The sequence below is a fragment of the Falco punctatus genome (assembly GCF_963210335.1).
Source record: "Falco punctatus genome assembly, chromosome: 11".
Classification (NCBI taxonomy): domain Eukaryota; kingdom Metazoa; phylum Chordata; class Aves; order Falconiformes; family Falconidae; genus Falco; species Falco punctatus.
The window spans coordinates 32432412-32448427 of NC_137591.1; positions in this window are offsets into that span (position 1 = coordinate 32432412).

The window sequence follows — 16016 nt, forward strand, 5'->3', positions numbered from 1 at the left end:
TTTATAAACACTGCTTTCTGATAGTCAGGCTTTAGACAGCCTCAGTCCTTGCCAAACTGTGTGCCTTCCAGAGGTGTGCTCGGTGGGACGATGGGGCCAACGACACCTGCAGCTCGTGCTCTCCCCTCCTCCCCTCCTTGTGCTTGGTGTGGGAATTTCAAATTAAATATATTATAGCAACCTTCCACATGTTTGCGTCATGAAAAATAAAAATGAGAGATGGAAATGCTGACGGTGCTGATGATCCTGGGGAATGAGCGTTCCACAGACCAAGCAGTGAGAAATCCTTTTCTGCACGTGGGAAAGTCCTGTGGAGATGTGAAAACGGGAATTCCTACTGCGGTGTGGTTGGTTAACAAAGCCATCAGACACAGGGAGAAGTGAGTAACTTCTCTGTGCCTATAAGCATCTTAGGATAGGGTTGGAACCTGACCTCAGCTCAGTGCTTTTTGGGAAGCTAGTGGGCCAGAAGACTTTGATGTATTGCAGTGGTTATCTACTCCTGATGATTTACTCTGACTTGGAGTAGGTAATCCCTTCAAGAACTCAAGAACGTCTCCTAGATTTCCAGGAGATAGCATTACTTTCCTCAGTCTGGGAGATAACAAAGACATTTCAGAGCAGTGTGTCACTCACACTGATTTATTAGACCAAAACAGTCTTAGCTAGCAGGGGTCGTAAAATGCACATGAATTGCTGTAATTTAGGCTCCTCATTTGCATGAAAATTAGTTCCTTCGGAGAAAGATTCTGTATGAAACAGACATTTGAGCTTTAACAACCTGTGTTTTAATAGATCTGAGGCATCCAGGGGCCCTCTTCAACTCTACAGATTGTTTTTTGCCCTCCATTGTGCCATGACAATGAAGTGCATGGAAGCTGCATTCTCCTCCGGTGGATGCTGCACAGAGGGCAGGTGGGTGCTGGAGCCTCTTCGCCACACAGACCAGGCACTCCGGGCTTGCAATGCAGCCTCAGGTGAGTTGCTTATGTTTAAAGCTGATCATTGGTTTTCTCTGAGAAAATGCCAACTTGTCTAATACTGAAACTGTAAGAATGAACTTCGTTTGAAGAATTTCCTGTCCTAGGATTCGGGTTTATTTGATTTGTTCCACAAAAGGCCACATTGACGAATTATTTCAAAATGTAAAACTAATTTTCAGTGGAAATTTTAAAGTAAAATAAACCGGAATATCAATGAAATCTTTTAAAGTTTTTTGAAATTAAATATTTCAGGGGATCCAATCCAACCTGAGGGAACATCAAGTCTGAAATACCTCAACTTTTGCTTTATGTCCCAATTCAGGATAAATTTTCCTCATAAAAAAATTCTGGTAGAGCTGGTTATCTCTTTTTTTATTTTATTTTTTTTTATTACCATGCTCTGTTTAATAATGCTTCAACATCAGACTCTCCCGATATTATTTTTTTCACTGTAAAGACAGCAGCAGATGTTCTAAGCCGTATTTCTTTTGAAACTGTAATTTTTTCCTTGTCACTTTGTCTTCTTTTTTAGCTTCTCTCTCTCTTGCCGCCACCCCTGAGAAGCCCAGCAGACCTGAGCCCTCAACATTTTCTTGATCAGAAAAATACTGTCCCGTGTGAGGACTTAGTGTGGCATGGGAAAAGGCTCCATCCAGTTGAGACTCGATGCTAGTTTTCATTAAATTGCATGGTAAGACTCCAGGTATTTTTCAGCTGAGGCACAAATGCCTTGTGTAGTTCCATGCCAGGTAAAACCTCAGAGAGCTAAAACCTCATTGCTTCTACACAGCGTGGGTAACCCTTGCCTGGTTCTTAATGAAAATCTGCTGTCTCTGTTCCCATTAAGGTGATAATTTTCATATCCCAGTTATTCACTGCCAACTAAAGTTGAATATCTTTCTTTTTGCTCTATAACTTCAGGTGGGGCTGATGAAATACAATAGTCTGGATGGCTCTGATGATTAAAGACTTGCATATGTCTGTATTTGAATGAAATAAGGTGGATTTCTTTTAAGAAAACCCACCATTTTTCTTATCGACTGTGCATTTTAAAAGCAACACCATAATGAGATGGTAAAATCATTAAGAAATATGTGATCTAAATAACAGGCCTGTGGGAAAACAGATTTGCTGTACGAAAATTAACTTATTTAAATAAACCTGTGCAACCGAAGTCATGCGTATCGCTGGCAGCATAATACCCATGAAATCACGGCTCACCATAACCAGCACAAGGCAAGGCCCCGCAGGGCTCCGGATTCACTGTGCATGTGGAGCATTGCAGGGAGTGAATTAGGTATGGGAGGAGACCAAAACAGCTTCCAGAAAGTTAGCTGATTTTCTAGCTCAACAAGCAGCCACGATAAAGTAATGCATATTTAAATGTTCCATATTCTTCGTCAACCTGATAACTTTATCTACAGCTTTCATGTTCTTTATTCTTTAAGTACTTCTCGTAGGTGCTAGCTATTAAGCTCACATACGTTCGAATGGCCTGAGTGCACTGCTGCCTGGTCCATCTTAGAGAGTCGTGTTGGGCTAATGACACAGTTTGAGAAGCCCATAGCCTAGCTGCTCAAAGATGGCCTGTGCCTGTGCCTTAGCATTAGTAATAGCCTGTAATTCACTGAAACAAAGCTAACCCATTTCAATGAGGTCTATAACAATTTAAGTGTCCAAACATTAGGGTATTGTACCAATTTAGGAAACTGGCCTTTTAAACTAAATTAGTTATATCAATGTGTTTATCCATTTATTTCTAATTTAACCAGTGTCTCTAAACAGAATTTAGTGATAGGTAACTGCAAAAGACAGTATGTCCTAAGAACCACTTCTCCATTTTGAGTTTTACCCAGGAGAATAACTGAATTTCTGTTTACTAGGCTTACACAGCATCGAGGCATTGCTTGTTTATTACAAAAGCCATTGAGAGTCTCATTTGGATTGTTAGCAAGCCCATCACAGGTGAAACTCAGACTGTTATCTCTTGGGTGCCTTTTTTTCTTTTAACCTCTTAAGGACAGTAAGTATAAATAATACCTAAATTGGAAAGAATTCACATTTTGGAAAAAAGTAAAGGGAGTAAAAACAGCTGATAGGAGAACACTAATGCAAAGCAGTTCTGACTGGAACAAGCTGAGCCCTGTAAAATAACTTTAGGAGAGTTTGGGAAGCAAAATACTCATTGTTGAATCATAAAATGTGGACCTAGCAGAGACATTTAGCTTTGCAGCACTACCCACAGCCAGCCAACACCTCAGATAATTACTTGCAATTCTCTGTCCATAAGGGAATTTTAATTTACCACTGCTTTCCTTGCTAACATCCCCCTCTGCTCCAAAGCTGCTAACGACCATTTCCTCTCAGACTGTCAAATCAATTAATATAATTAAGTTAAACTCAGGCTGCCACCTATAGTTGTAGGTGGCAAAGCCATTTTAAGGAGTATGCACATTTGGCCCATCACAGCTGACACAACTTTGCCTTTCCTGAAAAGTCATTGTCACCTTCCCTTGGAGGAAGCAAAGCCTGCGTGAGCCCCTTGTGCTGAAGCTGTGGTAGCTCTGCTGTTTTATGCCTCTTGCCTGTCTCTCTCTTTTTGCTCTCCTTTTGAACAAGTGGTATACATGAGACTTGGTATGTAGGTGATCTGCAGAGGTTTAGTGACCTCTGAGTTTTCCCTGCTAGCTAAAGTATTTTCGCTAACCCAAACAGTAGGGAAGAAAAGTCCATGAGCTGGCAGCTCTGGGGGCCAGAGATCTTTGGCAAAGGGTCTTCGGTAACCAGAGGGTGCTGTAGCCCCTCTCAGTAGGAGAAGGCAGGAGGACATCACCTCACCTCCACCGGGGCAGTGAGATAACTTGTGCAACTGACCCAGTTGGGCAGGAGTGACCTCTAGCACAGAAGCAGTGATAAGCACCTGGGCAGCACCTTCTTCAGGAAGAGGACATGGTATCGTTGCTTTAATCCTCTTCCCACTGGGGAATAAACTACATGGGTATCAGGACGCTTTATATCAGCATAACTGGATCAATGAGATGCACGGGAAACTAGTGTTTTGAGGACAGCAATATTATTAAAGTGATGCGATCTTTGTGTCAGGAGTAGCTCAGCAGGGGCCCAGGTGATGGGGAACTTGCAGCATTCTCTAGCTTTTTTTCATTGACATTTAACTTACAAAAATACTCTCATTTCCAGCTGTATACTTTGATATAATATGGTAAAAAATAAGTTTAACAGCCTTCTGCAGTTTTCTGTTGGCTTCCCATCTGTCAAGTCTTTCTTTTATAGTTGAGCTAGCTAGCTTATATTAGTCATTTGGGAGGTACTGCATTGATTTACATTACAGCATGTCATAAACCAGTATGTGATGAATCTAGTGTGCTAATAAAAACTAATGATACAAGTAGAACAATATAAGGTGGGACAATGCTAATGTTATAACTTTCTGAGAACATATAATTAAACCTTCCTTAAGCTTTCTACTATTCTATGTGGGCTTTTCCCCATAATCTCAAGGTTACATTTACATATTATTTTTAACATGGCTTAGTATTTTTGCTGAATTCCTCACCACAAAGGAGAACAGTGGTGCATATATATTTTTAAAATCGGCAATGGATTTGTTCTATATGTAACTTTTCAATTGTTCTAGCTACATAGAAAATTCTCACTTCCATGGAAATCGTTGCTTGTTTTCATTGGCTGAAAATCTGGTCATCTGTCTTATTGATTTTACTATTTAAAACCAAAATGCTGTGCTTTCTCCACAAGAAAATGAGGAAAAGATGTTCTGTCCTGAATATGGAAGCAATTCTCCGTTCCTATGTCTTGATGCAGTGAGGCACAGGCATTCTTCACACATTGGGTCTGACAGGAGAGAAGCTTAGCAGAATTTCAGGTGTCAAGAACAATTAGTGTTAATTAAAATTATATATTTGTTTGTCCCCCAAGGGCCTCTACGCTAGTTCGATGATAACATGCAACAAAAATATTGGGGGACTTTTTCCTTCCAGCTGCCCATCTGCTAAAGCAAGTACTTTTTCGCCTGCTCAGTGGGTGAAAAGTCACTCCCTCTCTGGTGACACAAAGGGACACCTTGTGACTGTCCCTCTGCTCTGCCACTTTTTCTGTGGCACCTTGACCTGTGTGCAGGGAGACTCTGCTGGGGGGGGATTCACCATATACATCATTCATGAGTACTCGGCATTACACATAGTAGATATTTACTGTGTAATGAGGCTGGGTTAATATGTTCGTTCCCCCTGTGATGAGGAAATGTTGCTCTCAGTTGCCTTTCAGAATAAGCCAATGCTTGAGTTGCCGTCTTCTTATTTTTTGCTTTTATTTTTTCCCTTAGGGTGTAAAACCTTTTAAAAGAGTTTGAAAACCTTTACATAGCTGTATTTTTCTTGTGAGTTGCTAAGTACTACCATCTGAAATATTTCTTTTCTATGTTTTTATTTTTCCTATCTTGTGTATTATTAATTCAGATACATTTACATAGCTTAAAATCCCACTGTGTCCACTACCAAAATGGAATTTGGGTCACAGACAACTGAACCAGTGGGATGCAGGTTACATTTTCATTTTTCCTTGTTTTATGACATAGTAAATCAGTGTTACTGCTATTAGAAATCAGATTAGGCCTCTCTCATGCATCTGCAGCGAAGGAAGGAGGTTAATTTTTTAGATTGTGTAAGGGCTATATGCATACGTGCAACTTCTGTGTGCAAGGAGCTAGGGAACAAATTGTGAACGTACTCATAATTTTCTCTGTAGGATAAGACTAATATTTAGATGAAGGAAGTGATCAGTTCCTGCCCAAAGCCACAAGAGAAATTTTCCATCTTTAAAGCAAATGACCTCCCCGGTGATGGAGCTCTTTTGCACCTATTCCAGTGCAGAATGATGCCAGCCATCATGATGTTGGAGGAGTGTGCAAGAGCATGGAAATTCATATATCCCCTGAAAACTTGAAGGTTTTTGTAAAACCTGCTTCAGCCTCTCCCTGTCCACTTTAGATGTAAAAATAATCAAATATTCTTCTGTACATCCTTGCTCCTTCCCTTCCTAGGAAGCTGTGTGGCACAGGCTCCCCACCAACGCTTTCCTTGCTAGCTTACGCTGGAAAGGTTAATAATGGAGAGAATGTGTGATGAGCCTTAGCCAACAGATTTTCCCAGAGAGAATAAATCAGCACAAGCCTGCTTCTCTGCTGTCTTTTCCATTGAGATTCAAAGCCCTGGTGACTGCTTCAATTACTAATTATAAGTTACATTCAGCCATGAAGGGAACAGAACAACAGCCACCATGTGACTTACGTGAATAGTCACATTTTGGTGCTCCAGCTTGAGTCTGGATTGCTGAATAGTGATGGACTGCAAAAATGTCTTGTCTTTGGGTCAAAGAAAGGAGAAAAATCTTTAAACGCAGGAGAAAAATAAAGAAAAAGGAAAAGGAAATAAAAAGTGTTGAAGAACATTAAAGAAAGAAGAGAGTTAGCTTAAAACTGCTTCATGATATTACAGGCTGACTATTACGTTAAAATTATCACATAAATATGTGTTCACTGAGGGGTTTTTGGTGGTTTAAGAGTAGTGGAAGAATGCGAGTGACACAACATGTTTTCCAGGGTTCCTCTCTCCACTTTGTCTCCTAAACTCTGTGCGTCTCATCTTCCTCCATCTTGAAGACTCCCTTCTGATTTCCCACTCCTCGCCTCACACTAGCACCTTGATATTCTCCAGTAGTTTCTTTTCCAGTCCTGTGCAGCTTCCACCACCTCCTGGCCACTGTCTCTATTTGATTATTCACCTGTTGTGACTTGTTACACCCCATTATCTTACTCCATCTCAATTTTCATCTTCGTTCTTTGACTCTCTAATTTCATTTCTGACTCTGTGTTCCAGCTGATTCATCACCATTAGTCCAAGTCCATATTATAATTAAAGATTCAGCTTTGCTCTCAGCTTGCTCTTCTCCATTCTCTGACCCTGGGTCTGCTTTCTTTCTAGCTGCTATGGAGACTTGGCTTATGAAGTTCCCACATCCTTCAACCCATCTTTCTCCCTTTGGACTCTCATGTCTGCTATAATTTCTCCATCCCCAACTACATCACCCTGAACACAACCCTACCCTTCTGGATGTCTTTTATGAGTTTTGTGTTGAGATCTTACTTCTAGCAGAAGCTCAATTACTTGTTGGCATAGCAAATAAAATGAGGTGTACTGAGTTCCAGCAGAAGATGGGAGAAGATGTCTTGGCCCATGCAAGACAGACTGAAAGCTCTGGTTTTGTGGACTAGGACAGGTATTCAGAACTGTGAGCAAGTCAAAACACTTGATCCCACTTATAGCTACAGGATTATGGAATCGATTAGATCTGCTATTTCAAAGTTGTGGTGTTACTAGGCAAGTCAGATGTCACAGTAACAGAGGACACCAGGAAACATTGTCTGGGACATTGAGGGGATAGCAGAGTGGGCAAAGAGATGTTAGTTAGTGTCTTCAGTGGTCCAGCTCCAAGCCCACTTTCCACCTTGAAATGTGGTTTTGCACCAAGGTTACGGGACATGACGTTGACTGGTTCACAAGCAAATTTTCCCTGCTGCGAACCCAGGTGATGAAGCGGGAAATGCTGGCAGAAGAAAAGAAACAAGCAACGTAAAATGCTAAACCAGGCCTTGCCTTATTCACCCAAAGAAGTCTGCAAAGTTAAAAGAAACTGAAGGGAATCAGAAGCCCACACTGGTGACGGAGGCTGAGTGTCTGATGTCTCTAAGATCCTCTCAAAGCCCCAGTCTAAGAAATTGCAACTTGTATTAAATGGCCAAGACCAACAGAAACAGTCCATCAGTTTGGCTGCTTTAAGTACTTTCTGATTTACACACTTGGAGGACTGTAGCCTGATGACCTCTGTGGTTCTGGGTTTTTTCTATATAAATTTTTTTTCTCTTTCATGATCAACAAAATGGAATCTTATATCAGAATATTTGAAAAGAGGAAAGGATGGACCAAGTGATCTGTGAATAAAGATAATCACAACCACCTGAAATTATGCAAGCATAAAGCATCATGGTAAATTAATAAGCAAGACAAGTTTGATATGCCACAGACAAAAAATAACCTAAAGTGATCAACTGTTCATCAAATATTTACAGCTGAGAACAAATTACAGGGTAAAAGATGGTCAAAAGTCACCAGAATAATGTCAAATTATATCAGTAAGAGAGACCTCAATTTACTTTAGTGTCTGATGTTTAGAAGCAAACACTGATGAAAGAAGAAATGCTTGAAAATCTTTATGAAAATGAGTTCTGTACAAAATCACTGCTTTTGGAGCATCTCTCATCTGTGTGTTTGCATTAGGATTAAAAATTTGCCTTTTCTTTTCTTTTTTTTCATTTTTTCTTTTTTTTTTTTTTTTTAGATCAATCATAGATGTAAGAACAACTACATCAGCAGTTTTCTCACCAGAGAACTGAAGAAAATATTCAAATATGTACTTAGTCTCAGCCTTGACGATATTTGAGGGTAGTTAAAAAGCCTTTTCAGTGAGAAATTTGATGCAATTAACCAGCTTCCGATTTGCCGTATCAGCAAATCACATACTTGTGCGATGCAGACAAATGCTGACACACAGCTAAGAAAGTTTTCTGAGTTTACTGGTAGACTGAGCTGAATAGATTAAAAATGTTTTGATGCATAATCTTAAAATAAGCCTGTTGATTAAAAAAACCCAACTTTTTCACATATTAGTCAAATAGCGTATTTCAATAGATGAACTTGTAGAGATCTAGCAGAGGTGAATCATTAGTACGGCAGGATTCGTTCTTGCTTTCAGACAACATTTAGGTACCACTTTTTTTGGTAACAGTCTTACTAATTTGATCCATGCATGATTATTTATGTATTTATTTTTACACTGCAGAAAGCTATGCTGTCACTCTTGCTCCCAGACACCATCCTGGTCCGATTGCTTAGCGTTACTAACTTACCTGCATCAGAATATATGTGCTGTTCAGGGTGCACAGCTTTCTGCTGAGCCTTGGACAGCACACAGTTGTCTTTCTTTACATTGGTGACACTTGAGAATGTTGTCACAAATTAATTAAAGGTGTGAAGTGAATGCATTAATTAAAATCCATGAACACCTGCATGGATCCTCTCAGTCATAACTCATATCATGTTAAATTGCTTTATCATAATAGCAGACCTACTTTGGGATTGAACAGACCTGTAAAGGGTGCTTATGAAAGCAACAAGAAAAAAAAAAATCACTTGCAGGGGCTTTGGCTTTGCGATAGCCTTGGAACACGGCCCAGTCTCATCAGAAAGTATGAGAACGCCTTAAGCACACTTGGGACAAGATAATTTCAAATGAAGGTGACACTCGTGGTCTGAGACAGCTAGTGAAACACCATGATTTTGAGAGGGTTCTGCTTGGGGACTCAAGATTTAGTAGCATGTCAAACTCAAAGTCAACACAGCAGAATTTAATGCTGTGTAAATGGGAGCCAAAGACAATGCCCTCATGAATCCACGAGATGGATGTGCATGCGTTTCCCACAGCTGTATTCTCCAGCACCAGAGTTCTGCTGTGAAATAACAATCATTTCTAGGAAAAAGAAAAACACTATCGATTTTCAGTTCTCAGTGAAGCTTTCTGAAGTATTTTTAAGTGAGAGAAGCCTTTACAGTTTTTAAATAAAAATCCTCATTTTTGTAATCGGTTCAGGTGGAATAAAATTGTGTGAACAGCCAAAATGGGATAGCGTTGACTAGCTTTTAAGACTGATTCTTAAAGGAAGTAGTGAGTAACAAATAACTAATATATCACCCAGAAAGACGTACAAGGCCCAAACCAGCTGGAAGTTCACTTGCAGCTGCTTTGCTTTCCATCAGCAGCATATTGTGTGACTGAAAGGATTTCACCTGGCAGCTTTCAGCTCTACTTAGCAGTCAAAAGATGTGGATAAAACATGCTAAACACTGCAAGAAAACAAAGCTGCCATTGTAATATTTGAAAGCTTTTGTTCCATGAAGTTCATGTGGTGCTTTAGGGCGGTAACACTTGCTGAAAGTGAAGAGGTGTTTTATTGTATGAGTTTCAATGCAGCTGAGGTAACTTCTTCCTCTTCCTTATAAACTAGACACTCTTAGGAGTAAATAACATCCCAGTGAAAAGTTAACTGCCTCTTCGTACCAGGACATCCATCCTGATATCAAGCCATGTACCATTTTTTAAACATGCTTGATGCATATTCTCTATCTCCTTTCATGCAGACTCCTCTCATACGTCTGTCTTTCATTTTAGAGACCTCCTAGTTTCCCAGTTTCATATAGATGTGATGTCTGCTTTCTAAAAAGGCTGTGCTCACACTAGCTAAAAGTATGTTGAATTTTTGCCTGTTCTTTTACTAGTACTACACACAGACTGTTACACTTTACTGGGAATGTACTAATTAGAACTAGATGGATTTTTTTTAGTCAGATGTCATTTATTCAGATTTCTTTCCGATCAGGAAACAGCTTCAGAAAAGAAAAATTGCTTGGAGGATTGATTTCAATTAATCTAGCATTGAAAACTTAATAAAAAGTTTTGAAATTGTTGAAAAATCACTTTTCTTGTCTTTCCTAGGTAATAATGTTTCATTTTTGGCTAGATTGAACTTTAGTTCAGGCATCTGAGTTAATGATACAGTACATACAAACTGGAAAGGGATAGAAATCTGAGAGACATATTTCAAAACCTTGGAGGAAAATAAGTTGAGGTTATTTCTTTGCCGTGCAGCCTTCCCTTCTCCATCCTAAGAGGAGAAAGCACTTTTTAGGTGTGTTTTCCTGGGTCCTCCATAGTGTTCATTTACAGGCTTGTTTAAAAACTCAGTGAAGTGCTTATTATTGCCTGTGGCAATGCCTTCTACGGTGAGGTTTAGGTATGTTAAATCCTTCTGTCTCCTTAATTCCTTTGGCAGCAAACTGTGGAGATACAAAGAATTTATTGTCAGTGAAATTATACTAGTACTTAAACGGTTTGAAAGAAGTGGTGCTTTCTGTTGTTGTGCAAAAGAACTAAACAAATGCTTGTAGATTTCAAACGGTTTTAGCAGTTCTCGGGGCTGAAGTCAAAGGACTTGCCTCATTTCCAGGGTTTTCTTTTTTTCATTTCCTCACTGAAAAGAAAGAAAAAGAGAGAAGAGCTAAATTGACAAGCCAAAGTACCTATTTGCCGATGTTTCCATTTTCTTGCTATGCTACAAAAAAAAAAAAAAAAAAAAAAAAAAAGAGGTGGGTGGCAGAAAGAGTCTTGTGGATCTCGTGGAGTTTGGTGGCCAGAAGCCTTTTAAAATTAAGTTAAATTAAATTGTTTGAAATGTGACCTTTGGCAAGATGTTTCAGTCTTTCTCATCCCCTTTCCATTCCCCCTACCTCATTGCCATTCCCATTTGTAGAGCACAGCTAATTTAGAGCATCTGCCTCTGAACATTATGAGGTTGTTATCATGAACACTGCTGTGCTGGAGAATATTTCTGTGTAAAAGCAGAATCTGTCATTTGTTTGACGGAGGCTGCAAGTAGTCTGTGCCAGACCAGAGGGTGCTCTCATCAAGCAGCAAGACAGCTGAAAATTAGCAAAACTGGTTTGCTGCAAACATATCTGTAGGAAGCTGAACGAATGACACATCCAGGAGCTGGTTGTCCGGGGACAGCCACTGCAGCTAGGTTTTGAGCATGGAAGGTATAGCGGAGTCCAATAGATAAGGAGAGACAGCAGGAAGACATCTAAATAGCTTCAAAAAATTATGAGGAAGAAGGTGGCTGGGGACAGGAGCATACACGAACCCCCTGGGGAGACGGTTGGTTAATTGGAGATTCGTTGAAACATTCAGAGAAAAAAAACCATGGGGTATTTGGCTGGGGTGGAGGGGGAGTGTCTTCATGGCAGTGTTTTTCTCTTTGGTTGGTTATAGTAGTGAGAGAGGACTGAGGAACTCCAGTTTTGGCAAAAAGCTTGCTTCAGCACTTTGGAAACTACATTTATACACAGAGACAAAGTTAACATCTATCCAAAGGAGCACCACGGTTTGGGCTGCGTTACTGGCCATGTACACTTGCTGTGGTGTCATCTCGATGCTGAGGGTGACTGTGAAGCCAGGCTCTTCTTTCTGCTACACAGAGGAAACAAAGCCAGAGGAAGAGGTTGATCTCTTCGCATTCCAGAGCCATTTCATGGACTACATCACTGACATTTGAGCAACCTCCACACATTGAAGAGATTAGCTTAAAGAAGTTTTGGAAAGCCAGAGTACACTAAATGTTTTCCCAAGGCATGGACAGCAGGTGCCACAGATCTGCACAAGGGGAGGAATCCACCTGAATGATTGCTGGTTTTTTCAGCGTTTTGTGTGAGGAATGAATAAGCCCATCCCCTTTAACAGCTCACTTCAATATATTTTGGCTTTAACTTTTTACCTAAAAAAAAAAAGCTGCAAGATCAACTGTCTAGAGGCTGGTACCATTTACAAAATTTTATTCTTCCCAGGATGAGAAGGAAACAGAAACCTGAACTTTTTTTACAAAAGTATTTTAAAGGCTTGATTTTAATCTTTCCGCCTATAAAGTTCTATGACTAGGCCTGTATTATCAATGATTATTTTTTTTCCATAAAACAAATAACCCATTGTTACTATGCAGTTGTTTGCTAAGCTGTGTCTATTCTTACTCTGTGTTGTCCTCCACATAAGTTCTAAAAGTTTTGGAGATCTGAGTTCATTTTCATTATGTACTTTTCTGGTACTGAGATAGCCCAGGATGAAATTACTGTGCTCAAAAAAGGCCTCGGAGCCACCCAAAGATGCCCAAGTTACAGATAGAGACTAAACCTAGTAATCAAATCATCTGGTGCCTATGGGGATATTTTAACTTCCATGTGGATCTACAAGGTTATGACCTGAAAAACACACTGGTCCTGCAGTTTTAAATGTAGACGACAGCGAGAGCCGTCCCGTTAAAAGTCAATACATACAAGCATATAAGTTTAGGTAAGCCTAAGCCTGTTAGATTGATGCCATGTGTTTTTTTCTTACATTTCTTTTTGTGTTTCCATTTCATTTATTTTTCACAAAGTGTTTCTTGTATCTGTTTGTCTGAGATATCACATTTCTGCTAAGTCCAATTATTTCTGTGCATTCCTTTTTCTGCCATAGTTCTCACCTCTCTGGTTTTGATCTCTTGCAAGGATATACACTTTTATTCCTCTTCTATCTGGGAAAAAAAGTGCCTTAGAATCACAAGACAGTAATTATGTGCATAGCGTACCACTTTCTCCTGCATTTATAGTAGTTACTGTGGTAAATATTATTTTATTTCTCCTTAGTATTCAAGGAGCAGAGAGGAGGAGGCTGGTGTGACCACCTCTGGATGATGGCAGATCAGAGGATGGACATCAGGCTGCTTAGGTTTCATTCTAGTGTTCTGTTAACCCTGGGAGTCAATAGCAAACCCACAGATCTGATGCAGGAGCTAAGTGATTAAGTGCAAAATTCCAACATCTTTATTCCTTCTGGACAGCAGCTCACCGAATAAGACTGTTTTTGAGCAAGAAGCCAGTCAGGATGTGATATGAATAAAGCTAACACATCCACCCTCTGAGATCTGAATATGCGTGAATGCATGATTCTGCAATTTAATGCTTTAATTTGGGTAAAACTAGCGAAAACCGGCAAACTGCAGTTATATTTCAGACACGAAGCCTGATTAAGCTGTATGTTTTCTGCTGCAGTAAAACAAGTGAAATGTAAAAATTGCGAAGTGGCAGGAAGCACAAAAATACTGTTTCTTGTTTGCTTTATTTGCTATGTGTGACAGCGCAATTTAGACTGCACCATGCCATGGTGTAAAAAAAGCTTTGTCCCCATACCCCATTTCTCAGTGCATCTTCTTCACACTTCTATTATGGATTTCATAACGTACCTTGAGATAATTTCAAGCTCCCGTTGGTCTGAGGTGAGTTAGACAAGCTAAAGCAATGATGAAGCAGGCAGGCGAAATTACCAGCGTACGAGGAGAATATGAAAACTTGCTCATGCAGAGATAGTTGTGTCTCCCCATTCACAGCGACGAGGCAGCAAACATGAAAATCTGTAGTTTGTTTTTCACATGAAGCGCAGACCTTTGTGCGGTAAAAATAAATAATCTTTTCCATTTAACCCCCTTGTCTGAGTGAGCTTTGTTTCACACTGCTGGAATAACGGAGGGCTGACCTAAAAAACCTAAAATGCTGATGCAAAATTTCATTGTTCCAATTAATATTTTTCAGTAACTGTGAAACAAAAGGTTAATTGCTAAAAAGTACATGCAAAATACTGCCAGCAAATATTTGTGCCTTCTTAACCAGCTCGCCTCTGCAGCAGGGAAAAAGCACTTGGGTATAATTAAATGTGATGACAGAGTTAATTTTCGCACATATTCTCTATCACTGATGTCAAAGACCACAAGATCCACCTGGGTGCCAGCCAGTCTGTCACATCTAGACACCAGAGGCTCTAATGTGGCCTCAGGTGTTGAATTTGTTTTTATCAAGACCTGCCTGCCTCCTTTTTGTGGTTTCAGCCTGCTGATGCGGGTGCTTGTTGGAAATGTTTTATGGCTTTGTGCAGGGTGGTTGTTGTGGTTGTTTCTGCGCTCCCTGCAAGAAAACTTTGTCCCCATTTATTCACTTTTATCGCACCTCACCTGTCACGCGTTCCAGTTTCTGCCACGGTATCCTATACTGTCTTAGTTTCCTGTTTTTTTGTGCAACTATAAAAATAGTTTAAAAGCGAGGTTTCTCACATATCACACCACCTTTCTCCTTCCCCCCACTCTATTTTTAGTGAAAACTACATGCTGCAGGAAGGAGAAAAAGAAATTGAGGAGAAAATTTGTTTTTCAGTTTTCAAAGATGGATACCAAGAGCATTTTAAAAAATGAAAATGGAATGAAAAGACAATCTGCCTTTGGAGAAGGAGGTTTATTACACCGGGAAAAAAATTACCTTATGCAACATTCTGTAGAGTAATTCCATGCTGTCCAATTTGCCTGCTAACATGTTAATTAGATAATCCTACAAATGCTCAATAATTGATCTGACTGCTCAAGCAGATTTGAGTCAAACATCAAAACGGTCTGTAAGTCTCTTGGCTTGGCAGTTGGGCAAGTGAAAGAAAACTTGTCTCTGTACGTCTTCAGGTTTTTCTTCTGCCGTTGACTGTGGCTTCTTTCATGCCCGTTGACCAATGAAGATTCAAGAGAAGAAGGTGGCTTTTGCTGCCCACTATTGGGATTGCTCCTGGGTTAAGGTCCAGGTTACTGGGTTAGGCAGGAAACACCAAAAAAGTGAAGCTGCCCCAAGTTCATTGCTTGGTGAGGAGCTATAATAAAATGAGAAGCTGACCTGCTCTGCTTGGATTTGACCATAAAATAAAGTTTCACTTCAAAACCTAAGAACAGAATACATATATTAGAAATACTTTTTCTTTTCTTGGACTTCTGCCTGATACCTGATTTATATCCTATTGGTAAGACTGGCTAAATTCTGTGTTAAAATACCAAAACCAACATTCGATGAAGTCTGCTGTTCGATACATGTTTTTGGATTCTGTTGCATGGTAGTTGTCCTCCAAAGTGCAACACTGAACCAAAAAAATTAATGTTGCTAATTAGGAGGAAAAAAGCAAAACAAAACCCCCAAACAAACAAACAAAAATACTGAGTGTATATATGCATGCCAATTGGGAACACACACTCAGCCTTGCTGCTGGATGAACCTAGGGGCACAAAGCCACATGTCTACTGGGCTACTGGGTTCAGCAACCCCTATTGTAACTGACTGCTTCCCTTTTGGGTAGGAGCATGCAAAATCATATTAAAAAGTATCCTTTTTTATGCCAGCCTCCCCATCAGTCTTGCTCAAGGTCAAGATTAAATTCCTTTATTAGGAAAATCCAGTAGGGTTTACTAGATTTGCATCTCAGTATAGTTCATTCCAT